The sequence below is a fragment of the Protopterus annectens genome, chromosome 2.part1 (assembly GCF_019279795.1).
Source record: "Protopterus annectens isolate FY-2018-M chromosome 2.part1, PAN1.0, whole genome shotgun sequence".
Lineage (NCBI taxonomy): Eukaryota > Metazoa > Chordata > Ceratodontiformes > Protopteridae > Protopterus > Protopterus annectens.
In genome coordinates, this window is record NC_056729.1 from 666,458,610 (window position 1) to 666,485,226 (window position 26,617).

The 26,617-nt window shown below is 44.0% G+C and overlaps 1 protein-coding gene across 1 annotated transcript in view; it reads right to left on the reverse strand.

Annotated features, from left to right (window-relative positions):
- TMEM131L (transmembrane 131 like) overlaps positions 1-26,617 on the reverse strand; it is a gene marked incomplete in the record, with an annotated part of 1,995,267 nt that overhangs the window by 1,773,308 nt on the left and 195,342 nt on the right.

Consider the following 26,617-nt stretch of genomic DNA (forward strand, 5'->3'; position numbering starts at 1 on the left):
GAGAATTCTTCTAGAGGAAAAGGGAGAACTGGATCTTCAGGATCAGCATTCAGCATCAGAATCCTCAAAAAGCTCTGGCTGGTGTTGAAATGTCTGATCCACTAGCAGAACCCACTGACTCAGGGGGCTCTGGGCTCTGCCCTGGGTCTCTTTATCTTGGGCTGGGGGCCTGAGGTGGAGTCTGAGATCTGGAGATCTTCTAGAATCAAAATCTCTAAAATCAAGGATCAATTCCTGGACTGGGGTGCCTGGTTGAGGGTGGAGAGCTGTTTTTTGGGGTTTAAAATTGAGCTTTAGTGGTGGCTTTGGGTAATGGACATGGCAGCTGGAGGCCTAGCAGCACACGTGCTGGGGGGTAGACATCAGAATGGTGTGTGGTGTCTGATAAGTCAGTGGGTTTCAGGGCCCGATTCAATTTTTGTAGCAGGGGGGCCTCAGGAGTAGAGATGTAGTGTACCTATATATCAGTTTCTCGGTTTTTTTCCAAACCGGTGACAAACCGCGTTTGCTTTGGTTTGGTTTCAGCCGAAACCCGCGGAGTGGAAAGTGTTCTTGCTTCTTTTCTTTTCGTTTTTGGCAGAAAGTGTAGTGTTCAGGTTTAACGACAAGCGAAGCAAAACAAAAACAGAAAAACGAAACTCCTTCTGACGTCCGCCCGCTCGGCCGGTTGAAGGACCTGTTGAAGGCCGACAGTGCCGAACAGGCTGCTACAAATACAGTAAGAATGGCCTAAACAAGGCAAATCTTTTAAGAGTTGAACAGGTTATGTATTTATTAACATTTCTAACAATTTATTAACTTTTTCTGACAGAAGGAGGGCGAAGAAGAAAGAAAGCAGTATTCGTAGAAAGTTTTGAAGTCCTAGTCGACCTATTCGGTAGAAAAATTCAACTGCTTCGCCACGCCGCTCAAGCTTGAGACAGCTTGGGCTTGGGCGCCGTGAGATGGGCGTAGAAGCCAAGTCAGACAGAGATGACGCCGGATGAAGAGCGTCATCAGGCGACCCCGGACGGAGAAGCCGGATCGACTGAATCCGGCCCTTTGACGGCCGGCCTGGACGAAGTTATGACTGATCAAGCTTATAGTGTTTTGTAAAAGTACGTACAGAGGACCACACAGTAGCTTCTATAATACTTCTAGAATCAAACCCTTTCCAAAAAGCCAAAGATGAAGCCAAGCCCCTGGTAGAGTGGGCCTTGACCCTGCCTGGAACAGATTTGTTATGGTGAGTACCACAAAGGGTAATAGGCTTAGACAACCATTTGGAAATAGTCTGTTTTGACACAGGTTGTCCCTTTTTACCTTCACAAGAAATGCACAATTGATCTGAACATCTGAAAGATTTAGTTCTGCCAATATAGTACCCGAGTTGTCTGTGAACATCCAAGTTATAAAGTATCCTTGCTTCCTAAGTTTGTAAGTTCAGGAAAGAAAATGGGGAGATGGACAACTTGGCTTAAAGTAAACTCGGATACTACTTTAGCCATTAAAAAATGACTACTTCTCAAAGAATCCCTGTCCCTATGGAAAATAAGGTAGGGTTGTCTCACCATAAGAGCTTGCAACTTGGAGACCCTTCCTGCAGTGGTCACAGTGCAATCAGTAAAACTGTTTTCCATGTTAATAACCTCAAGTCAAGCAGACTAGCTCCTTCAAATGTTTATTTCTGAAACACAAAATTAAGATACAAAGGAGGGGCCACTGGATTAATTGGAGCCCTCTCATGCAAAACCCTTTTCAAGAACATTTTGTACTGAGACTGCCTTGAAAGAGGAGGATCCATGGGCAGACATGCTAAAATGGCTGTCAAATGAACCTTGATAGAAAGAAAGGCCATTGGAGAGTAACTTGTGCAAATACTTTAAGATCAGAGAACAACTAGCCCTGAATGGTCTGGTTATGCTGTTGGCACCAACTAGAAAACCTTTCCCATTTGCTAATACATGCTTTTCCAGTAGGAGGCTTTCTTGCCTCCATTAGTACCCACTGCACATCCTCTGAATACAGGTGCCTAAAAGGAATTAAGACCCTATCAACCAGGCAGTCAATTTAAAATGACTGATGTCTCGGTGTATCAAACACCCCTGCTATTGTGCAAGTATATCCACTCCGAGAGGAAGCTTGTGGTGACTGCCCCTGGCCATTTCCAAAAAAAGGGAGAACCATGGTTTCCTGGGCCAGAAGGGAGTCACCACAACGGTCTTGGGGGATTCTTTCTGAATCTTTAGAAGTACCCTGGATATTAGTGGAAATGGGGGAAAGGCATACAGAAAGTACAGTTGTGTACACTTACCATAAATGTAGATGTTAGAGTGTATTCACTGTTGCAGTCATCACACTTGGGTTATCTGCCTGCAGGTAACCCTCAGTCGGCCCAAATACCAGAGACGTAGTATTTCTGCGTCACTTGCTGTCACTCCAGGACTAGTGTCAGGTCGTCAGGGGTATAAAAACAGGAAGCAGACGCTATTACATCAGTTTTTCTTGCCCCAAATGTCAGGAGCCCCCCAATAGGGAGCTAAGTAATGGTGGGGAAAAACACCACCAGTAAAAAGTAAATACCAATACCCCTGAAAAGGGGGGGGGGGTAGTAAAAGGCATAGAGAGTTTAGAGAGAGAAAGAGAGAGAAAACCAGGGGGATGGAGGGAGTGAAACCAGGACTGCAACAGTGAATACACTCGAACATCTACATTTACGGTCAGTGTACACAACTGTACTATGTTCTTCATGTTTCACTGTTGCAGTCATCACACTTGGGTAGATTCCCAAAGCTGAAGAAGGATGGAGGCAGTTAAGAAGAGGTAGGGTTGGCTAGAATGCCTTGGAGGATTGCTGTTGCAAAACCTGCCCTGGATTTGGAAAAGATAGGCAGGTGGTAATGCCTGGTGAAGGTGTACACAGAACTCCAGGTAGCAGCTTCCAGGATGTCCCTGGTAGGGACTCCCCTGAGGAATGCTGTAAGTTGCCCTAGTGGAATGTGTTCTGAACCCCTGAGGGGTTGGCTTCCCATGGTGCTTGTAGCAGAAATGGATGCAATGTGCTATCCATTTGGAAAATGTTTGCTTTGAAATGGCCTTGCCCCCTGCCCTTGTTGCAAAGCTGACTAGTAACTCGTCAGATTTTCTGAAGGGCTTAGTCTTATTAAAGCAGAATCTGAGCTGTCTGTGCACGTCCAAGGAGTGCAGGATCCTTTCCCCTTTATTTTGAGGATTAGGGAAGAAGGTAGGCAAATGGATAGATTGGTTGAGAGCCACACTAGACACCACTTTAGGCATAAAGGAAGGGTTAGTCCTGAGGGAGACCCTATCAGCATAGAAAATAAAGAAGGGTTCCACAGCCATAAGTGCTTGTAGCTTAGACACTCTTCTAGCTGATGTGATGGCCAGAAGCAAAGCTGTTTTCCAAGAGAGGAATTTTAACTCTGCTGACGCTGCTGGCTCAAAGCTTTTCCAGTAATAAGTTAAAGTTTCAAGCAGGGGTGGGTGCTCTCCTTGGTGGCCTTAAGTTGTTTGCCCCTCTCAGGCACTGTTTGATAAGAGGGTGAGAGAAGAGAGGTGGCTCAGTGCTGTAATAAGCCGAAATGGCAGCGGCATGCATCTTAATGGAGGAGAATGATAGGCCTCTGTGGAGTAGATAGTACATTTGTGTACACTTAGCATAAATGTAGATGTTTGAGTGTATTCACTGTTGCAGTCATTACATTTGGGTTATCTGCTTGCAGTAGCCCTCAGTCGGCCTGATTAACAAAGTCTTGGGTCCTGCGTCGGTTGCTGTCCCTTCTTCCATGACATCAGATTGTCAGGGGTATAAAACATGCAGCCGACGCCATTACATAAGTTCTTCTTGCCCCAGATGTCAGGTGCCCCCCTAATGGGAAGCAATTAAATCTATAATACAAGGATATGCCTCCAACAAAAAAGCAAATACACCAAAAAGCTTTTTGAGCATAGTAAGTGAGAGTAGAGGTACAGCCAAAAGAAGAAAGGGGGCTAGAGGGAGGGTAACCAGGACTGCAACAGTGAATACACTCGACATCTACATTCATGGTAAGTGCACACAGCTGTACTATATTCTTCGTGTTTCACTGTTGCAGTCATTACATTTGGGTAGATTCCCAAAGCTAAGGTTGGGAGGAGGAATTTAAATAGAATTAGGATCAGCTATAAGACCCTGCAAGACTGCAGTGGCAAAACCAGCTCTGGAGTTAGAAAAAATTGGCAAATGAGAATGTTTGGTGAAAGTATATGCAGAACTCCAGGTAGCAGCTGCTAGGATGTCCCTTGTAGGGACGCCCCTGAACAATTCTATAGAGGTAGATGCAGCCCTGGTTGAATGGGGTCTGATGCCCTGTGGGATAGGTTTTCCATGGTGCTTACAGCAGAAATGAATGCAGTGGCCTATCCGTTTTAAAATGGTTTGCTTTGAAATAGCTTTCTCCTCTGTCCTTGCAGCAAATGTCACCAGCAGTTGTTCAGATTTCCTTTGAGGTTTAGTCCTGTCCAAATAGAATCTAAGTTGTCTGTGCACATCTAAGGAGTGCAGTATCCATTCCCCTTTGTTCTGTGGGTTAGGAAAGAAGGTACGCAAATGAATGGACTGATTAAGAGCCACACTGGATACCACCTTGGGCATGAAGGAGGGATTGGTTCTCAGGGACACCCTGTCCGCTTGAAATATGATGAAAGGCTCCACTGCCATAAGGGCCTGTAAATCAGATACCCTTCTTGCAGAAGTGATTGCTAAAAGGAAAGCTGTTTTCCAGGAAAAGAATTTTAAATCTGCAGTAGCAGCTGGCTCGAAAGGAGAAAGAGCGAGTTTCTCCAAGACAAAGTTAACGTCCCAGGCTGGAGTTGGAGCTCTCCTCGGTGGCCTTGAATTTTTGGCCCCTCTGAGGAACTGCTTGAGCAGTGGGTGAGAGAAGAAGGGAGGCTCTGTGCTATAATGAGCTGAAATGGCTGAGGCATGAATGAATTCTGATGGAGGAAAAGGACAAGCCCTTATGAAGCATCTCAGTTAAATATTGTAGAATCTGAGGTAAACTGAAAGTACAGTTTTGTACCTACCATAAATGTAGATGTTCGAAGATCCACATTGCTGCAGTCCTTACTTATGGGTAGTCCGCTGTCCTCGGTCGGCCCGAATACCAAAGTATTAGGCTGACGTCGGTCATGGCGCCTAGATCTGACATCAGAGCGTCAGGGTATAAAGGCGCATGACCGACGTCATATCCTCAGTCTTTTCTTGCCCCAGATGTCAGAAGGCCAAACCAGAAAGGCCACAGCCAAAAACAGAATACCTCCCAAAAACATGCCCAACAACAACCATCACCTAAAGCATAGCACCAAGTCAAACTACAGTGGGGAAGGAGGGAGGGTAAATTGGACTGCAGCAATGTGGATCTTCGAACATCTACATTTACGGTAGGTACAAAACTGTACTATGTTCTTCATCTCACATTGCTGCAGTCCTTACTTATGGGTAGAATCCCAAAGCAACGGGAAAGGGAGGATGGTAAAATCATAAAGCATTAGGGGCCGCTAAAATGCCCTGTAAAACAGCAGTGGCAAATCCAGCCCTAGACTTAGAATAAAGAGGAAGGTGGTAATGTTTAGAAAAGGTATGCACTGAACTCCAAGTAGCTGCCTCCAAAATGTCTTTGTAGCTACCCCCCTTAGAAAGGCCGTAGAAGTAGCAGTAGCCCTAGTGGAATGAGGCCTGATTCCAGCAGGAATCTCCTTACCATGATGGGAATAACAGAAAGAAATACAAAACCCAATCCATTTAGAAATAGTTTGTTTTGAAACAGGTTTACCCTGTGAACCCAAAGCAAAAGAAACAAACAATTGCTGAGACTGTCTGAACTCCTTGGTTCTGCTCAAATAATAACGCAACTGCCTGTGAATATCCAAAGTATGCAAAATTTTCTCCCCTTTATTTTGGGGTTTGCATAAAAAGTAGGCAAATGAATAGTTTGATTTAAGGCCACACTAGAAACCACTTTAGGCATAAAGGAAGGGTTAGTACGCAAAGATACCCTATCCTTATGAAAAATCAGGAAAGGCTCCACTGCCATGAGGGCCTGTAATTCAGAAACCCTTCTTGCAGAGGTAATGGCCAACAAAAAAGCAGTTTTCCATGACAAATACTTTAACTCGGCAGTAGCTGCAGGCTCAAAAGGTTGTAGAGTAAGTTTTTCCAACACAAAATTGAGATCCCAAGCAGGAGTAGGAGCTCTACGTGGGGGTCTTATATTCTTTGCCCCTCTAAGAAATTGCTTAAACCAAGGATGAGAGAATAAAGGAGGGTCACAATCATAGTGAGCAGAAATGGCTGCAGCATGGACCTTTATTGAGGAGAAAGACAAACCCTTGTCCAATAACTCAGTAAGATATTGAAGAGCAACACTTAAATCAGGTTTGGAGACATCAAAGTCCTTTCCTTTGCTCCAAATAAAAAACTCCTCCATTTATCAGCGTAAACCTTCCTGGTACTAGGCCTCCTGGCCTCCAAAATAACATTCAAAACTTGTTGTGGGAGCTGAGACCCTCCAGAGTCTAAAACAGAATATGCCAGGCTGTTAGATGCAGAGACTGAATCTTGACATTGAGGAAGTGACTGTCCTCTTGAGACAAAAGGTGTGGAATCAAAGGCAGAGTCCATGGAGGTTCTCGTACTAAACTCCTCAGTAGTGGGTACCAGTGTTGTCGAGGCCAATCCGGTGCTATCAAAATCATGGTTGGCTTGTCTTGTCTGGCCTTCAAAAGTACCTTGGGAAGAAGAGGCAGAGGTGGAAAGGCATATACATGCAGATTGTTCCAACTGAATGATAGAGCGTCCACCTTCCAAGCTGTGTGATGAAACATTTTTGTGCAAAACTTTGGCAACTGGTAATTTAGTGGAGAAGCGAACAGATCTATGTCTGGAGTTCCCCATAACACTGTCAACTGTTGAAATACATGAGGATCCAATTTCCACTCGTGAGGATCCACTATTTGTCTGCTCAATACATCTGCTAAGGAGTTCTGTGCTCCTGGTAGAAACCTTGCCTGAAGATTGAGGTGTAGATTGAGAGCAGTTTCCCACAGAATCATCGCTTGCCTGCAAAGAGGGTAAGAATGGGTTCCCCTGCTTGTTGATGTACCACATGACAGTAGTGTTGTCTGTTTGAATCAACACCTGCCCTGGGTGAAGTAAATCTTTGAAAGCCATCAATGCAAACCGGACTGCTAACATTTCCTTCAAGTTGATATGCAAATGTTGGAGTTTGACAGGCCACGTGTTTTGCACCCATTTTCCATTGAGGTGTGCTCCCCAAGCCTTGTCCGAGGCATCTGTCGTTAGAATCTGACTCGCCTCTGGCGGGTCACAGAGAGTCCCTTGTTTAGGTGACATTCCTGAGCCCACCACAAAAACTCCTTCTGAATGCAAGGTATTATCTGAATGACAGTGTCTAGATCTTGGCAGTGCTGTGTCCATACATTTTTGAGATACCATTGAAGCTTCCTCATATGCAATTTGGCATTGGGAAGCACCAGAATACAAGATGCCATGAACCCCAAGGCTTGAAGGACTGTCCTTGCAGTCAGCCTGGACCGTAGAGACATTTGATGGAAATAAAGAGATAGGCTTCTTTGTTTGTCCGGGGTCAAAAGGCCATCTGGGAAGCTGTATTCAGTCTCACACCCAGAAAGCACATGTCCTGAGAGGGTACTAGACTGGACTTTGTTTCGTTCACAGAATACCCTAGGCATCTTAACACTGCCATCACATACTGTAGATGATGAAGAAGTTCGTCCTTTTCTTGTGCAATAATCAGGCAGTCGTCCAAATAAGGATAAATCTGTATTCCTCTTAGTCTGAAAAATGCTATCACTGGAGCCAGAACCTTTGTGAACACTCTGGGCAGTAGATAAGCCAAAGGGCAATGAAGAGAACTGATAATGTAAATTTCCAGCCCAACGCAGGTACCTCCTGCAACTGGGCCTGATAGGAACATGAAGGTAAGCCTCTTTGAGATCCAGAGTAACCATCCAGTGATCTTTTCCCAACAGAGGTAAAAGTTGTTGTAAAGTCAGCATCTTGAACTTTGGAATGTCCAGGTAAGTGTTGAGGATAGATAAATCCAAAATTGGTCTCCACGTGTTCCCTTTCTTCGGAACTAGAAACAGGCGAGAATAAAATCCTAGGCCCATTTCTGACAGAGGAACTGGCTGTATAGCTCCTATTTGAAGAAGTAAAGAAATTTGTCTGTGAGCCTCTATCCTTTGCCGAGGAGGGACGTCTGGCATGCCTTTGAAAGGAGGCATGGTATGGAAATAGAACTTGTAACCTCGGTTTATAATGTCCAATACCCATTTGTCCATTTTGCTTGAAAAGAGCCAACTTTCCTCCCAAAGGAGCTGCCAGGCAAGAAGAATCTGGCAGCTGAAAATGCAGGTCATTGGGCCTGTTTACGAAAGGACTGGCCCCTGCCCTCACCAGCAGATTGAGCAGGCGAACTCCATTGTCTCGGCCTGAAGGTACTCTGAGCTCTGCCCCTACCACGCCTAGATCTACCCCTAGACTGAGAATCAGAAGAAGGGTACGTCCACCCCTTAGTAGGCCAATTTCTACTAAACTTTGGAGGTTGTACCTGCAAAAATCTTTAACAGTCTGCATAGACTTAGCCTTGTCTTCCATTTTCTTTAAGACTGACTCCACAGGAGGACCAAACAAAACTTCAGACTGTAAAGGGGCATCCAGAATTCTAGACTTAACATGCTCAGACAAATTCTGATCCTTAAGCCAGGCGTGCCTCCGAATAACTGAACCAGTGGCAGCCACCCTAGAAGAAGCCTGTAAAGCATCAAAACCACATTGCAAAGAGTGCTTACCCACCTGTTCAGAAACATGCACTAAATCCTGCAATTCTTTACACTCTATGCCCTCTGCCAAAGCATCCACTTTAGATCTTAGCTGAGAAAGGAGGAAATTCTGATACTTCAACATATGAAACTGGCAGTTCAAAGCTCTCATTGCTAAAGTAGAAGAGGTATACACCTTCTTACCCCATCTATCCAAAGCTCTAGCTTCCTTATCCAGAGGAACTGGATTCTTAACAACAGAGGCTCTAACACCCTTAGGCCCCTGACTAATAGTTTCTGGGTCCGCCCTAGGACTCTTATACAGATATTTATGAGCCTCAGGCACCCTGTAATACCTGTCCAGTTTAACTGGGGCAGGAGGCACAGAATCTGGATTAAGGGAAGCTACCGAGAAAACATCTGAAACAACATCCAAAACCGGAGGTATAGCTAAGGGTCTATGCTGTGGTAAAAACAAGAACTCCCTAAGTCTCTTCCGTGAATCAGAGTAATCCTGTCTCTCCCACTTAAAATGCTCCCTCATGGAATGCAGAGTTTCTGAAAATGAAAAATCCTCTGGAGGAGAAGCAGAAGGAGTGGAATCCTCTGCATCAGAATCAGAATAAGGAGGGAAATCTTGAATGTCTTCAGCAGAAGACTCTGAATCATCTGAGGCCTGCTCCAAACTTTCCAACTCTGGCTCCATCCTGGGCCTCTTATCAGGAGGGCATAGAACCTCTAATTAAAGTAATCAAATCCTCTGCCATTTTAAGCATGTGCTTTTAGGCACAGACCCTGAAGAACCAGAACTGACACCAGAGGAAGGCAAGACAGACCTGCCCTTAGAAGGAGCCTTAGAAACAGTAGCAGAAGGCCTAACCACCTTAGGCATAGAAGGGAGAATAGTAACCTGAGAGGCCCCTTCAGCCTGACCTGCCTCCTGAGAGGCCACATCCTGTAAAATCAAAGTTTCCCCCTGGGACTCAACAGAAACTTCAGCCGGATCCACCTGTTCAGCTGTAGCTTCTAAAGATCCGGCATACGTAACGGACGAATCATCCTGCCTAGGCTTTAAAGATTTGTCTTTGCGCTTCTTAGTAGAAGCAGGCGTCGGAACATCCAACGGCATATTATAATTACACCTCTTGCCAAAGACTAACCTAGCAATCTAACCTCCGCTTTATAGTGCTTATTAAACCTAGCACAAAACCGACACCCGACGCTAGTGCTCCGGTCCCAAAAAAGGAAAACAAAGCGAGTGGAAATCCCTATGGGGTATCCATTTCCCACAAGAAAAAAAATAATTCACTTTTTCTGACATCCGTAAGTAACGGAGGCAAGAAAAACAAAAATATTCCCAACGGGTACTTAGCCCAACTTGGTATCGGTCTGAAACTCCAGCGAAAATTTCAGAACGCCGAACGGCACTTGCAACGCTGCTTCTGCATCGGACCATGCGGCAAAAAAGACTGAGGATATGACGTCGGTCATGCGCCTTTATACCCTGACGCTCTGATGTCAGATCTAGGCGCCATGACCGACGTCAGCCTAATACTTTGGTATTCGGGCCGACCGAGGACAGCGGACTACCCATAAGTAAGGACTGCAGCAATGTGAAATGAAGAACATCACTGCTGCGCTCATCCCTTGAGACTGGTTCCAGGTACAAAATCTTTTCCATTTTGCAACATAAGATTTTCTAGTACTAGGCCTCCTAGCCTCTAAAATGATATCCATCACTGATTTACTGAGGGGTGGTAAAGGAGAGAATAGGTAATTAGCCAGGCTGCTAGGTTCAGGGTTTGCAGCTGAGGGTACAGAATCTGGTTCTCCTGCTGAGACAACAGGGAAGGAGTCTGAAGCAGGTGCCATGGGGCCAAGCGTGACACACTGCGCAGGAGGGGGGACCAGTGTTGGCATGGCCAGTCTGTTGCAATTAAAATTGTCCTTGGCTTGTCCTGTTTGATTTTTAGTAGTACTTTGGAGAGCAGAGGCACAGGGGGAAGGCATAGGACTGATTGTTTTTTCCAGCTGAAGGATAGAGCATCCACTTTCCAAGCTAGTTTGTGGGGAATCCTTGTGCAAAATTTGTCCTATTGATGGTTTTGGGGGGAGGCAAACAGGTCTATATCTGGGCTCTCCCATTTGCTTGTCAACATGTTGAAAATCCTTGGTTCCAGTTTCCACTCGTGTGGGTCCATGAGGTTTCCGCTTAGTCTATCTGCAAGTGTATTTAGTTTTCCTGGCAGGAATTGAGCTTGTAGATTCACTTGGTAGCTCAAGGCTGTGTTCCACAATGCCATGGCTAGTCTGCAGAGGGGGAAAGAGTGTGTACCCCCCTGCTTGCTTATGTACCATATGACCATAGTGTTGTCCGTCTTTACCATTAGTTGTCCTGGAAGAATGTAGTCCTTGAAGGCTGTCAAGAGCATTCTGTACAGCTAACATTTCCTTTTGATTTATGTGTAGGTGCATTTGACTTGCATTCCATTTGCCCTGAATGCACTTCCCTGCCAGGTGAGCCCCCCATGCATAGTCTGATGCCTCTGTTGTTAAGGTTTGGGAGGCGGGGGGTAGTGTGAATGGTAGTCCCTTGTTTCAGTGGCAGGCCTCTGCCCACCAAAGGAACTCTAGGCATAGGCAAGGTATAATAGGAATTAGACACTGTGAATGTTGACACCATAGGCTTTTGAGATACCATTGCAGTTTCCTCATATGCAGCCTTGCATATGGAATTAGAAGAATGCATGAGGCCATGAACACCAAGGCTTGCAGTATTTCCCTTGCAGATAGCTGGGTTTTTGTGGCCACTTGTTTGAAGTAAGTTGACAAATGTATCCGTTACTCTGGCGTGAGGAAAGCCATCTCGGAAGTTGTATTCAAGTTAGCTCCCAGGAATATAATTTGTTGACATGGTACCAAGTGGGATTTCTTTTCGTTTAAGGTGAACCCCAGACAAGTCTGTACCCTTTGAACAAAGGCCAGATGATTGAAGAGACCGTCCTTGCTTTCTGCCTGAATTAGACAATCGTCCAGGTATGGGTATATTTGAATATTTCTTTGCCTGCAAAATGCAATGACTGGAGCTAGGCACTTTGTGAATACCCTGGGCGCAGTAGATAAGCCAAAGGGCAGTGCAGAGAACTGATAGTGCATGTAGCCTGCTTTGAAGCATATGCATCTTCTGCAAGACTCCCTGATAGGGATGTGCAGGTATGCTTCTTTTAAGACCAGTGTTGCCAACCATGGATCCTTAACTAGCATAGGAAGCAGCTGGTGAAGAATCAACATTTTGAATTTTGGAATCACCAGAAAGGTGTTTAGAATAGAAAGGTCCAGGACAGGATGCCATGTATTGCCTTTTCTGGGTACCAGGAAAAGTCTCGAATAGAAACCTTGTCCCTTTTCCTCTTCTGGTACCAACTGAATAGCCCCCATGTTTAAGAGAGAGAGTACCTGATTTTGGGCCTCTGTCCACTGATTTGGGGGAAGATCTGGCCACCTACTTGGTGATGGTAACGTGTGGAAATAAAATCTGTATCCTTGGGACACTATATTTAGAACCCATTTGTCATGGGTAATGAGTTCCCAGTTTTTGGCCTGCAGACCAATCTTTCCGCCTAAAGAAGCATTCAGTTGGGAAGTGCTTAGAAGTCTTATAGGCAAGTCATTGAGACGGTTTTCCATAGGGGGAGTCTTGCTGCTCCCAGGTTTGAGTGCAGAAACTCCCCACTGCCTAGTCTTGTGCGTCCCTTGGGACTGAAACCTGAGGTTTCTGCTGTGTCTGGGTTTGGCTTGAGAAGACCTGGAGGGGGCTGGAAAGGACCAATTTTTAGAGGGCCAGTGCCTACTAAATCAAGGAGGCTGAACTTCTAAGAAATCCTTAACAGTCTGCATAGATTTAGCTTTATCTAACATCTTTTTAAGAACTTCCTCAGCCTTGTTGCCAAACAGGCGATCCTGATTTAAGGGAGCATCCAACAATTTAGCTTTAACATGATCAGGCAAAGATTGCTCCTTAAGCCAAGCATGCCTTCTGAGCACAGGCCCAGTAACAGCAGCCCAGCAAGAGAGGCCTCTAATGAATCAGATCCACATTGCCGAGTATGTTTTCCAACCTGTTCAGCAGAATGCATTAAATCCTGTAATTCTTTATTTTCAGCGCAGTCAGGAATTAACATCATTTTCTGTTTAAGCAATCCAATAGCATGTTGTTGATACTTTAAATATATGAAACTAGCAGTTTAAAGCCCTAATGGCCAAGGTTGCAGAAGTGTAAACCTTCTTACCCCATCTATTCAGCATCCTGGAGTCTCTATCTGAGGGGGTAGAATTTTTAGTAGTAGAAGCCTTAATGCCTTTGGGTCCCTGTGAAATAGTCTCTGGATCCCGCAATAGTATTTTTAGACTGGAACCTGTGAGGATCAGGAACCCTGTAATATCTGTCAGGTTTTCTGGGAGCAGGAGGCAAGGAATCAGGGGCCAAACTAGATTCTGAGAAAGCATCATCAACAATGTCTAGTACAGGAGGAATAGTTAAAGGCCTATGCTGAGGCAGGAGTAAGAAATCCCTAAGCCTCTTTTCTGAATCAGAAAAATCCTGGCTTTCCCAGTGGAAATGCTCCTGTAGAGTATGTAAGGTTTCACCAAAAGAAAAATCCTCTGCAGGGGAAGCAGAGGGAATAGAGTCCTCTACATCAGAATCCTCATAAGTAGATATGGGCAAATCCAGATCGTCAGAAGAATCAGAAAAATCAGAATCCTGTTCAGAAGATTCATAAATAACTTCAGTCCTAGGTCTCTTAGAAGGGGGAGGCTGGCTTCCCCTGATTAGAGTTATAAGATCTTCAGCTATTCTTATAATTTGATTTTTAGGCATAGAGGCCTGAGCATGCGGCCTGGGTGTCAGTTTCCTAGTCATGGTTCGAGATTTTGGCCTAAATGAAGAAGGAGGAGTCTGTTTAATATGCAATTCCGTAGGCCTGAATACACCCTCAGAAGCCGGTGCCTCCACAGCGGCTTTGGATCCATCCAAGGTAGAGACATCTGCAGGTTCCACAGTTGAAGCATCTCGCGGCATACTGGACTCCGAATGGGTCTCAGTAGAGGCCTGCGAGTCAGAAGTAGCGGGTATCAGGGGCTGCAAAAGCGCCTCACTGAGTACCAGCGAACTGCCGACTGGCTTAGGAGAAGCATCGTAGGCAGCTTTGGACCTGGGCCTGTCTCTGTCTTTATCTTTGCATTGTTTCAGAATTCCAGTAGTCGGAAGGCTAACAGACATTTCCGGACAATTAAACAGAGAACCGAAATATTTAGAAGTGAAAATATACCAACGACGGATAGTGCACTATTGAAATAATGCACAAAACCGACAGCAAGGCACGTTGTGGTCAGGGCCTAGGCAAGGAATACAGAACGAATGAAAATCTGAGAGGTATTTGCCTTCCACAAGTAATGCAATTATTAACTTTTACTGACATCGGTAAGGAGCAAGAAAAAGCTTCCCCAATGGGGTACTTAGCTGTAGTTGAAGACTTTGGTTCTGAAACTCGAAAACAAAAATTTCATGAGTCGGACGACCGGCACTTGCGAACGGCTTCTGCTTCGGTCACTGCACGGCAAGAAAGACTGATGTAATGGCGTCGGCTGCATGTTTTACACTCCTGACGACCTGACGTCATGGAAGAAGGGACAGCAACCGATGCAGGACCCAAGACTTTATTAATCAGGCCGACTGAGGGCTACTGCAAGCAGATAACCCAAATGTACTGACTGCAACAGTGAAACACGAAGAACATCCAGTGACTGCTGCCCTGCAAGATGCTTCTAGGGCGTCAAAGCCACATTGCAATGTATGCTTGCTGACTTGGCTTGCAGAATACATAAGCTCTTGTAATTCTTTATTTTCTGCACAGTCTGTAACGATAGCTATTTTCTTTGTGTAACAAGTTCCATAATATGTTGTTGCTACTTCAGCATGTGAAACTGACAATTCAAAGCCCTAATGGCAAGAGTTGCAGACATATATACTTTCTTACCCCATCTGTCCAAAGCTCTGGAATCCCTGTCCGAAGGGGTGGGATTCTTAGCTGTAGTTGCCTTGATACCTTTAGGCCCCTAGGAAATTATCTCTGGGTCAGCAGTAGGAATTTTGAAAAGAAATTTGTGAGAGTCAGTTACTCTGTAGTACCTGTCTTGTTTCCTCTAGGGGCATCAGGAGTAAGACTGGATTCCATAAAGACATCATCAACAACTTCCAGGACTGGTGGTATTGCTAAAGGCCTGTGTTGTGGCAAGTCTAGAAATTCTCTGAGTCTCTTTTTGGACTGAGGATAGTCTTGGCATTCCCAGTGGAAATGCTCACAAAGTATGTAAGGTTTCACGAAAAGAGAAATCCTCTGGAGGAGAGGCAAAGGGAATGGATTCCTCTGCATCAGAATCCTCATAAGCATATAAGAGCATGTCTTCATAATCAGAAACCTCAGAGTCATCGGACTCTTGGTCTGTTAAAGCAGCTGGGGACTGGTCCCTTTTTCTTAGCAGGGGAAGGCTGACTTCCCCTAATCAGCATAATAAGGTTTTCTGCCATTCTAAGCATTTTATTTTGTGGCAAGGGAGCAGGTGCATGCACTTTGGTCGGTGGTTTTCTAGGCGTAGCATGTACTCTTGGCCTTAGAAATTTGGTAGTTTTAGACAGAACTGAAGTAGTTGGTTTGTGTCGAACATCGGTAGTACGAAGAACTTCCTCAGAAGCCGGTGCCTGCTCAGCGACTCTGGAGCCATCCAAGGTAGAGACAAACGCCGGTTCCATAGTCAAAGAAGAGTCTCACAGCATACCGGACTCCGAACGGGTCTCGGTAGAGGCCTGCAAATCCACTGAAGTGTGCATCAGGGGCTGCGAAAGCACCTCACTTATTACCGGCGAACTGGCGACTAGCTTAACGGAAGTGTCGTTGGCAGCTTTGAACCTGTGCGGTCTGTCTCTGTCTTTATCCTTACGTTTTTTCAGAATATTGGTAGTCAGATGGCTTACCGAAGCCATTTCGGAATACGGAGATCGAAAACGAAAGTATTTAGCGACAATAAGGGCCTGACGATGAATGGTTCAGGCGTTGAACAAGGCACAAAACTGACAGCGAGGTACGTCATGGTCTGGGCCTAGACAGGTGATGCAGTAAGAATGAAAGTCTCGGTGTGGTATTTGCTTTCCACAGGCAAGACAATCATCAACTTTTTCTGACATCGGTTAGAGCAAGAAAAAAGGATCCCCAATGGGTACTTAGCTTTAGAAGACTTCAGGATGATTCAATTAGCAAACAAAAAATCAGGTAGCGGCCAACTGGCACTTGTGAACTGCTTCTGCTTCGGGCTCCTCGGCAAGAAAGATTGATGTAATGGCGTCAGCTGCCTGTTTTTATACCCCTGACAACTTGACGTCAGTCCTGGAGAGACAGCATCCGACGCAAAAATACTAAGTCTCTGGTATTCGGGCTGACTGAGGGCTACCTGCAGGCAGATAACCCAAGTGTGATGACTCCAACAGTGAAACATGAAGAACATCATTCATGTCCAAAAAAAAGTATCTGTCTTCCAGGCCTTCTTGTGTGGAGTTCTGGAACAGAATTTGGACAGTTCGTTGTTCAGAGAGGAGGCAAACAGGTCTACATGAGGAGCTCCCCACAGATCGATCAAATCTTGGAAGACCCCCCTGATCTAGTTTCCATTCATGAGAGTCTGGCCTGGTGCTGCTCAGCTTGTCTACCAAACAATTTTGCTCTGACAGAATGTAGGATGTCTATAGAGTGAGAATGTGCTGTAAAGCTATATCCCAAGCTAAATAGCTAGTTTGCAAAGGGGGTACAACATGGTTCCCCCTTACTTGTTGATGTACCACATGACTAGAGTATTGTTTGTTAACCAATTGAAGAAGTCCTGAGGACAAAAGATGGTGCCTTGATCATGGCAAACATCTCCTTGATATTTATGTGCTTGCTCCCTAAGCAAAATCCAAAGTGTCTGTAGTGACTGCTTTGGAGCAAAGATGGAGAAGGGGAGACATGGATTTTCAGGACATGTGTTATCTCCAACAAAACACTTCTCTTCTGACAAACCTCAGTACTGTGATCTGAAAAAATAAAGGGTGTTGATGCTGGAACCAAGGAGATTTTAGATACCACTTTATCTTTCTCATGTGGAGTTTTGCCAGGTGTATCATGAGAATCACACATGCAAGGAGAACCGAAATTCTGATATATGCCCTTGAAATGACAGAAGTTTTAATGGAAAACCTTAGAAATAGATCTGGATAAATATTTTTTTCCTGTAGAAGAAAAGCTATTTGAACTGAGATGTCTAATTGACAACCCAGGAACACAATCCTGAGTTAGGGAGTCAAGAAAGATTTTTGAATGTTCTCTTGGAATCCCAGCTTATGTAAGAGATCTGTCACCCAAGAGAGAGACTCTGGACATTTTGAAAAAGACTCTGCAAAGGTAAGTCAGTCATCTAAATATGGAAAAAGTGGGTACCCTGTAGTCTGCAATGAACAATAACTGGGAGCCAGACACATTGTGAACACTCTTGGTCCAGTTATACTCCAAACAGTAAGCTAGAGAACTGACAATGTGATACAGTCACACTCAACCTTAAGAGACACCTGAAGTCTGGATGAATAGGGATGTGATAAGCATATTTTTTTAAGTCTAGCGTTACAAAGAAACTTGAAAGAGGAACAAGAGATAATAGGCTGTGAAGTGACATTCTGAGTTTGGGCAGTATCTCAAACAGGTTTATTAAATAAAGACCCAGAACCGGTCTCCAAGCATTTCCTTTCTTTTAGCACTAAGAACATCCTTGAATAAAAAGGAGGAAATTATTCTATCACTCCTTAGAACAGCATATGATAACAGGAGGAAACAAAAGAATCTGCTCTGCAGGATGAGGAATGACCCCCCCCCCCCGAAAAGAGGAATTTCCTTCCACTGCCATCTGTAACCCTGTTGAATGATTTTCAGTACCCATTTGTCTGAAACTAACAGTTGTCAATGACAAAAATGAAGATTCAGACTTTATGGAAGAGAATAAGGGCCAGGGTGGGAGGGGGTCACAAGGTCACTTGAATAGTCATTCAGACTTTGAATGTCCTTGGTTTTGAGAAGTTTGAGACTTCTTTTTAGAACCACTTTGCCACCACTTCTTAAAGGTCTGTTTACCTGAATTATGTTGAAACTGTCTGTTCTGCTTTTTGCTGATATTGGATGAAGAGTAAGAAAATACCTTGGACAATTTGAAAAAGGAAGGCTGTAAAATCTTAGAGAGATTCCCTGGGACTGCTTGACCCTTTCATCATACTTTCTGATTACCTCTGCAGCACAGGGGTCAAACACTAAATCAGTTACCTAAGGAAGAATTTAAAATGTCATTTTTAAAACTGTTTGTGAGGTTCTGAGAAAGCAGCAAACAAACCTCCTTAATACAGTACCATGGGCCACAGCCCTGGAAGAAGTCTCAAGAGAATCATATGCACACCGCAAACAATGAGTAGTGAGTTGGGCAAATGAAAAAGAAAAAAGAAGTTATGTCTTACCATAACATTCCATCTGTGTTATTGGTCTTCATCTATTCTTGACTGCTGGGTTACGGTTCCGATCCTTGGAACCGATCCGGCCATTATATAGCTCACCAACCCCAAAAACTCATGAGCTAATAGTCTACCCACAATGCCACTCTCTACATTACCTCAGATCGAGTTTGGAGTATTATAGAACAATGGAAGGAAACTAATTTCAAATGAGGAAGCCATGTCTAAGGAATGTCCTAACAGAAGACCCAGGACAACAGATCGCTCCACCAGGAATCCACAGGAGGGGGAATGAGGGTGGGATGCTAAGAATAGATGAAGATCGACAACATAGATGGAACATTATGGTAAGACATAACTTCTTTATCTGATGTTGTCAATCTTCATCTACGCTTGACTGATGACACAGAGTTCCCAGCTACTTTTGATCATGGGTGGCCCTATGGAAGGATATTCCTGAGAACCAAAGGCTGCTCTTCACCTGGAGACCAGATCCAATTTGTAATGAGTAATAAAGGTATGCAGAGCAGCCCATGGTGCTGCTGTGCATATTTCACTTATGGAAACTTTAGAATGAAAGACAGCTGAGGTAGCCATAGATCTAGTGGAATGCGCCTTAACCGTTAACTGTGGAAGCATTAGATTCTTTTTGTTATAAATGAAAGAAATACAATCTCTTAACCATTTTAACAAGGTATCCTTGGAGACAGATTTTCTCTAAGGTTGCATGCACCAGAGGAGACAAACAATTGTTCTGATCTCCTACATTCTTTAGTTCTGTTGAGATAGAAACATAATTGTCTGTGAACATCTAACATGTGTAAGCAATATTCGCCTTTATTACAAAAATTTGGAAAGAAAATAGGTAAGTCTATAGCCTGATTAATGCTTGGCTCTGAGACCACCTTCGGAAGAAGGGGTGGCTTTGTTCCGAGTGTAACTCTATCCTTAAAAGAAAATTAAATAAGGGGGTTTTAAACATAAAGCTTGCAATTCTGAAACTCGTTTTGCACAGGTAATATCTATAAGTAAAGGCGTTTTCCAAGAGAGGAGCTTCAAGTCACAAGTAGCTACTGGTTCAAAGGGGGGAACTACCAGTGACTGCAAAACAATAGTCAGGTCCCATGGTAGTACAGGATCTTTAAATGGGGGCTTTAAATGGATAGTTCCCTTGAGGTAGACCTTACAAAGTCTGTGGGAAATTAAAGGTAGATCTCCGAAACCTTTATGAAAGTTAGAGATGGCTGCTAGAATTACCTTAACCACAGAAGCTGAAGCTCCCCTGCCAAACAGAATGGCCAAAAATTCTAAAACTTTTTCCACTGGGGCTGAAAAGGGGTTGAGGCCATTGTCACAAGCCCAGATTGAAAATCTCTTCCATTTACTGATGTACAGATTCCTGGAGGATGGTTTATGGGATGCCAGCAAAATTTTACATACTGAGGATGGAACATCATTATGCCTGGTGACTAACGGAATTGGAGGAACTAAGCAGTTAGCTTAAGACTTTGAAGATTGGGATACACCAGTCCCTGAGGATGAGATAGAAGGTCTGGAAATGGGTCCAGAATCCATGTACGATGAACTAAATGAGGCCCATAGGAAGAGAAACCAAATTTGTCAAGGCCAGAAGAGTGCAATGAGGATTACTTTGCTTCTCAACCTGGCTGTTTTCTTGAGGAAAAGAGGGATCAGAGGGAAAGGGAGTTAAAGCACACATGAGACATGGGGGGCCAATCAAGGAGAAGACCATCTCTTGGGGACTCCCCCTGAGGGGTGATTAATAGCTCATGCACTTGTTTTGGGTTGAAGCAAAAAGACTGCAGCAAGGCTGGCCCCAGAGATGAAAGACCTTCTTCACTATCTTGGGAAGGAGAGATCACTTGTGAGGCATTAGAACGCATCTGCTTAATTTGTCCATTATCACGTTTTAACTCCCAGGATGTGCTTTGCTATCAGACAGCGGTTTGAGGCAACTGCCCACTGCAACACGTGGAGGGCTTCTCAACACAGGGGACAGGATTTGGTTCCCCCTTGCTTGCTGATGTACCAGACTACGGACATATTGGCTGATTGAATCGCAATCATTCTTTCAGGTACAGCAGAGTGAAATGCTTGCAACGCTAGTAGCACTGACCTCAGTTCCAGAACACTGATATGCAGGTTGGCCTCTATCCAAGACAGAGGGCCTTGGACTGTCCCAGATATCCCCTCACCCCATCCGTGGTCACTATGGCTTTGGGTTGAGAAGGGACAAAGGGGTGGCCCAAAAGAATTGTTTTGGATTCCATCCACCGGGATAGGACCTTTTTGCAGCCACTTGTGATGAGTTGGAGGTGGTTCACTGGTTGGGTTAGAATAAACCATTAATTCGTAAAAAGCCACTGCAGTAATCTCATGTGAAATCTCACTAATGGGAACAGAATGATTGCCACTGCCATGGACCCTAATGCTAGAAGCATTAGCAGGACTGGTACTTTGAGCACAGGAGAGAATGAACTTGAGATCTTATTTTCTGTAGCCTGTGGGGAGGAAGAGAGGCCACCCAAGACAAGAGTATTGAGATGAGCTCCGATAAATTCCATATCCAGAGAGGGGGTCAGTTGAGACTCTGTAAAGTTGACCGTGATGCCTAGCTGCAGGAACAACTGTAGGGTGAATTCCATCACCTGGAACAGTAGATGTCTGGTGGAAGCTGTGATGAGCCAGTCTAGATATGGAAACATACGGAATCCGTGCAGTCTTAAGTGAGCTGTTACCATGCCATACATTTGGTGAACACCCTGGGGGGGCTGTGGTGAGACCAAAGGGAAGCACCCTGATCTGATAATGACTGGCTCCTAGCCAGAAGCAGAGAAACCTTCTTGAGCGTTTGTCCATTTTTATGTGGTAATACGCTTCTTCCAGGTCTACAGAGCACATCCAATCGTTTTCCTCTAGAAAGGGAAGTACTGACTGAACCATGACTATACGGAATTTGGACTGTTGAACAAGTTTGTTTACAATACTGAGATCCAGAATTGGTCTCCTGTCCCCTGCTCTTTTGGCACTAAAAAGAATCTTGAGTAAAATCCAGATCCTATTTGGTCTGGTGGGACCTCTTGGATGACTTAATTTTTCTAGAAGCTTTTGTATTTCTAATAAGGCTGCTTAGTCCCCCTGACTGGGTGGAATATTGGGGAGTCTTGTTCATGTTCTTGGATAAAGAATGACGGGGATAAAGTAACATCTGGAAATAATTCTTAGCACCCAGGCATCTGTGGTTAGTTGTCGCCAGGCTGTTGAGTGTAAAGAAAATCTTCCCCTGACTGTGTCCAGAGGCAAGCAGTTGGGTCTCCTTTCAGGAGTGCTGATGGTGTTTGGCCAGAGAAAGACTCTCTGGAACCCTGGTTCTGCGGGCCACCTCTCCCTCTAAGACGGCGTCTTCCATTAGAACTTCCCCCTCTACCCTGAGGGGAGTCCACACCATGTGTGTCCTGAGGCCTCTTGGACTTTTTGAACCACATCTTCCCATTCCTCTGATTCCTGGAAAAGGCTTGTTGGGGAGCAGAAAAACATATGCCCACTGCAGACAGGGTGAGTCCATGTTTCTCACACCTGGATAGAGTTTCTTTAACTCTAAGGCTGAACAAGGAAGATCCATTACAGGGAGCATTGACAAAGGAAGACTTGAAAGGCTCCGCAAACTCACACAGGTGCATCCCAAGTAGGTCATCGAACTGAACCTGCTGACCTAGTCACCCCTTCGGCTGCATATGCAATTAGCCTCATGGATGAATTAGAGATAGACTCCAGGGTAGCTAGCTGGGAGGTCAATTCCGAATATGCGAAACACACAATCACTCATTCACAAAAAATAGACAAGAATCCTATCAATGACTGTAGGAGAGATTACCCAACGGTAAGGAAAAGAGAAGAGAGGGGAAACTACCAACTATGGTAGGCAAGAAGTACCAAAGGGTACAGGTTAAAGAAGACTGACACTCTTATGAAGGAGAAAAAGGGGTAGACAAAGTTCAGATAATACTATGTAGATTAAAAAACACAAAAAGGTTAGGAAATTGTATTAAAACTTGTAAAATGTATTTAGCTGTGAGAGAGAGTCGGCTGAAGCATCTTTTCTATAAGAGTGCCAAACGAGAACTGGGGTAATGTACAGAGAGGTATTGTGGGTATATTATTAGTTCCAAGAGTTTTTTGGCTGGAGCGAGCTATATAACGACTGGGTCGGTTCAGAGGATCTGAACTGTAACTCATCAGTCAAGAATAGATGAAGATTGACAACATCAGATCTTAAGTTTATTTAAAGTAGTTTTTTTTCCTTCACAAGAAGAAACTGTAAATAAAACATTCCTCATACATTCACAATATGTAAGAACAAGCTCTGACATATGAGCCTGAAAATGTGAAATTCTGAAAATCAAAGTTGCAGAAATATACACTTTTTTCACATACCTATTGCGACACCCCACCACTGGCCCAGTAATCAAGAAGCCTCAAACCTCACCACTGGCAACAGTGGGGGACATGCACACTGGGAGGATTACAAGTACACACAGTCAGTCTGGGGCTGGTTTTTGCCTCTTTCTCCAGATCCCTGATAAGACTCCTCACTGGCACAGCTATAGGTTGAGATCTCAGCTGAGTGGCTAAGCCAAGACCTCCAGCACCTTCTCTGTCCAACCAGTACTTCGTGTCCCTGCCCAAATAGCTGACATACACACACTTTTAGATTTGATTCACACACACACACACACACACACACACACACACACACACACACACACACACACACACACACACACACACACACCTGGGAAAGGCTGGCACAGGTTTACTAGCTATGCCCCCTTTTGCCCAGACTGTAAGGTAATTATTACTGCCACCAACCAACTCTTTATTACCTACTTTAAAGTCCTTAACAAAGGGTGTCGTAATCTTACTGAGTAATGCTACTATCAATACAAATGGTAGTTTGACCAAAAGCAAGGCTATTAGGAGTGGCCCACACAGTGTCACCAAATAAATATGCAAGAACTCAGAACATAAATATGTCTCTACACAGATTAGCCAAAATGAAAGGTTTAAATATATTTAATAATAAAAGAACAAGAAAATACTCAATAAATAATCACAGTTACATCAAAGTTCAAAATCACAGGAAATATGTAAAACAACATTGTAGGGCAGTCTCAAATAAATAAAGAAAACATCTAAGCTATACTTCACTATATTCCTGTCTGAATCTAACAGAAATTACTGTACACTAGTTAACTTACTTCCAGATCAAGGCAAGTCAGGTGTGGTGCATGGGTTTTCCAGCTGATGTTGTCAAGTCAAAGGCAAAATACAAAATGCATAATCTATCTCTCAGAGAGTTCTTAAATTACTATTTCAGCTATTACTGCTGGGGCAGCTGGCAGCATGACATCACTTCTTTTCATCTGACTATCAGTTCCCAGGCTCACAACCACTGATTTTAGCAACTACCTGCAAAAACACATAGACCTTAGATCTTTTGGCAAATGGTGGAAGTCTTAAAATAACTTACATTCCTCCACATTTAAAGACACTACAAAAAATTCTAGTTCTAGACATTATGTTTGCTGTTGCAATGAAACTGAAAGATAACATCTCTTATTACGTAGTTATAAAGTAATTTAAGTTTTCAGCTATTCTCCTGAAGTTAACTTCTTGTGTTTCAGTCCCCATTGTTAAAATAGGGTTCCTATCAGTTCGTCGAAACTTCAGCAGTTCGAACACCATATGTTCGAACTGTGAAGTTCGAAAACTGATTATCGCGAAGCCGCAGAACATCGAATTCTTTCCCAGGGAAAGAATTCAGTTGGCCGTTTCTGCGACTTCGCTATTTTCAGCACTGTGGTGGAAAGTTATGGGTCAGGTTCAGGTAAGTGTGCGATTGTGCGGACGTTAGGGTGCGGGTAGTTGAGTTAGGGTTAGGGCACGGGTGAGGTGGGTGTGTGATAGTGACAGACGTTAGGGTTAGGGAGCGGGTCAGGTGAGTGTGTGATAGTGACGGACCTTAGGGTTAAGGTAAGTGGACAGATAGTGTATGCACAGTTTAGTGTAGAGTTAGATGTATGATTTTAAGTGTATGTGTGTGTGTGTGTGTGTGTATTGCTGTTTTTTTTGGTGTGCTTGTGTTGTGTGTGTGTTTCTTGGAACAGCATTTTTTTTCCCTTTGGAAAAAAAATTGCCGTTCTAAGCCTTCGATGGTTTTGCACTTCGAGGTTAGAAGTTCGAACATATGGTATTTGAACTTCTGCCATTTCGTCAAAGTGATATAGACCCGTTAAAATAAATACAATTCTAAACAGTTACAATGGTGTACATAAATTTCTGCTCAGTATTTTACAAAATATCTCTTTTCGCTCACACGTCTGCACAGTATGACATACAGTTCTAATACAGTTGTAACACAAGCAACTGCATCATGATGATATTCGCAAATGAGACACAACCACTTACAAAATTCCAGACAGCTGGACTGGTAGTATCGCCTTTTGTTACACCTATCAATAAATGCTCTCATCTAATTAGAAACAGTAGGATTGGAATTAACCAAGTGCTTAGCAGCAATGGCGTCAACAAAGACTACAGCTGCTGGGTCAGGTTTGGGAAAAGTGTATAAACATTTAAAAGACTGAGGAACTTCATACATGCTAGCTTTTTAGGAACAGCTGGCTGACTATCAGGAAAACTGCAGTCAATAAGACACATCCTCTAAGGCAGACAGGACAGTAGGAATGGGTGTAGGTTGTGGAAAATCCTTCTGTAACAACTGGTAGTAGTTTCTGAGGGACTGAGAAACTTCACTGTTCTCCCACTGAAAACACTAGGACATTTTAGCAATAGTCTTGGAGACAGAGAAACCCCCATAGGAAAAATCAGAAAGTGAGCTCTCCACAGAGTCAATCAGAAATCTGAGGACAAAACCCTGAAACTGTCCCTGCGTCTTCCTGCTCAGATTCAGAACCCTGCATCTTCCTGCTCAGATTCAGAATATTGAATCTCTTCAGGGAAAGGGCAACCCTATTTTTTTTTTTCCAGAAACTACTCTACAAGAAAGATCAACAGCCTGAATTAAACCCTGAGCCAGTGCAAGCAAACTACTACTCCTATACAAAGAAATTTGAGGAGTAGATACATGTTTGGCTTTCTGCTTCTTTGAGAGGAAAAATTGGGCCAACCATGATACTATGTCAGCTACTATTTCCCCAGCATTCTGAGGGAAACGTTCCCTGGTCCCTCTCCAAGGACCAACAAGAGAGGCTCTACTTTGCCCACTGAAGACAGTCCAACAGTCGCAGAGGATGTGGCTAATCCCCGGTGTACAGTGGCTGTAGGTGCTATACCAGAGGGATTTGGGGTAAAAGATTAGTGGTTTGAGGTACAACAAATGGCCAAAGCAGAGTCATGCACTTGTGGCTGAGGCAAATTGCTAACCTGCTGAATGGTAAAGACTGTCTGCTTAAATTTTTCTTTTTGTAGCTTGAAAAAGGGCTGACCTTGGGAGTGACAATCTGTTCCATGGTCAAACCAAAATGTTGCATCTTTCCCTGGGAAGACAAGCAGCAAATGCCAGTAAACTACTACTCCACAGAAGTTACGTTTTTGACAGGAAAAACACAGCAAAAAGCACTTTCAAACACTATGACAGGCCAACAATGAAAAATTAAACAATTTCTCCACAGACAATATGTTATCAGTTTGCACTACTTTCAAACTGACAGAAGAAAAATGAGTGCTCTGTTTAAAAGTACATTGCAGTCTTGATGCAGTCCATTAAAACACAACACTCATAGCTTTAAAATAACTTTCCTGAAGACTAAAGTAATAAAACATCAGTAAATATAAGAAAATGGGAGGTTCTTCCAAAAAGGACTGAAAATGAAAGCACAAGTCGACCACTGATCCTCAAAAGCTTCAGAACAGTATACTCTTCGGCAGCAGTAAAGCACTGAAGGGCTTCGCACCAAAACTTGTCTTTTAGTCAGCTCATCTCAAGCTGCTTGACAGTTTGGGCAAGTGGAAGGTGACCTAGAGCCTTGGAAGCTAGCCAGCTGTTATATCCTTGGCAAGATAGCTAAGGCTACTGGCAACATAATCAATATGAAGAACATCCTCTGCGTCCCTGAAGGCTCTGGAGTATAAAAGAGTATCCTACTTGCC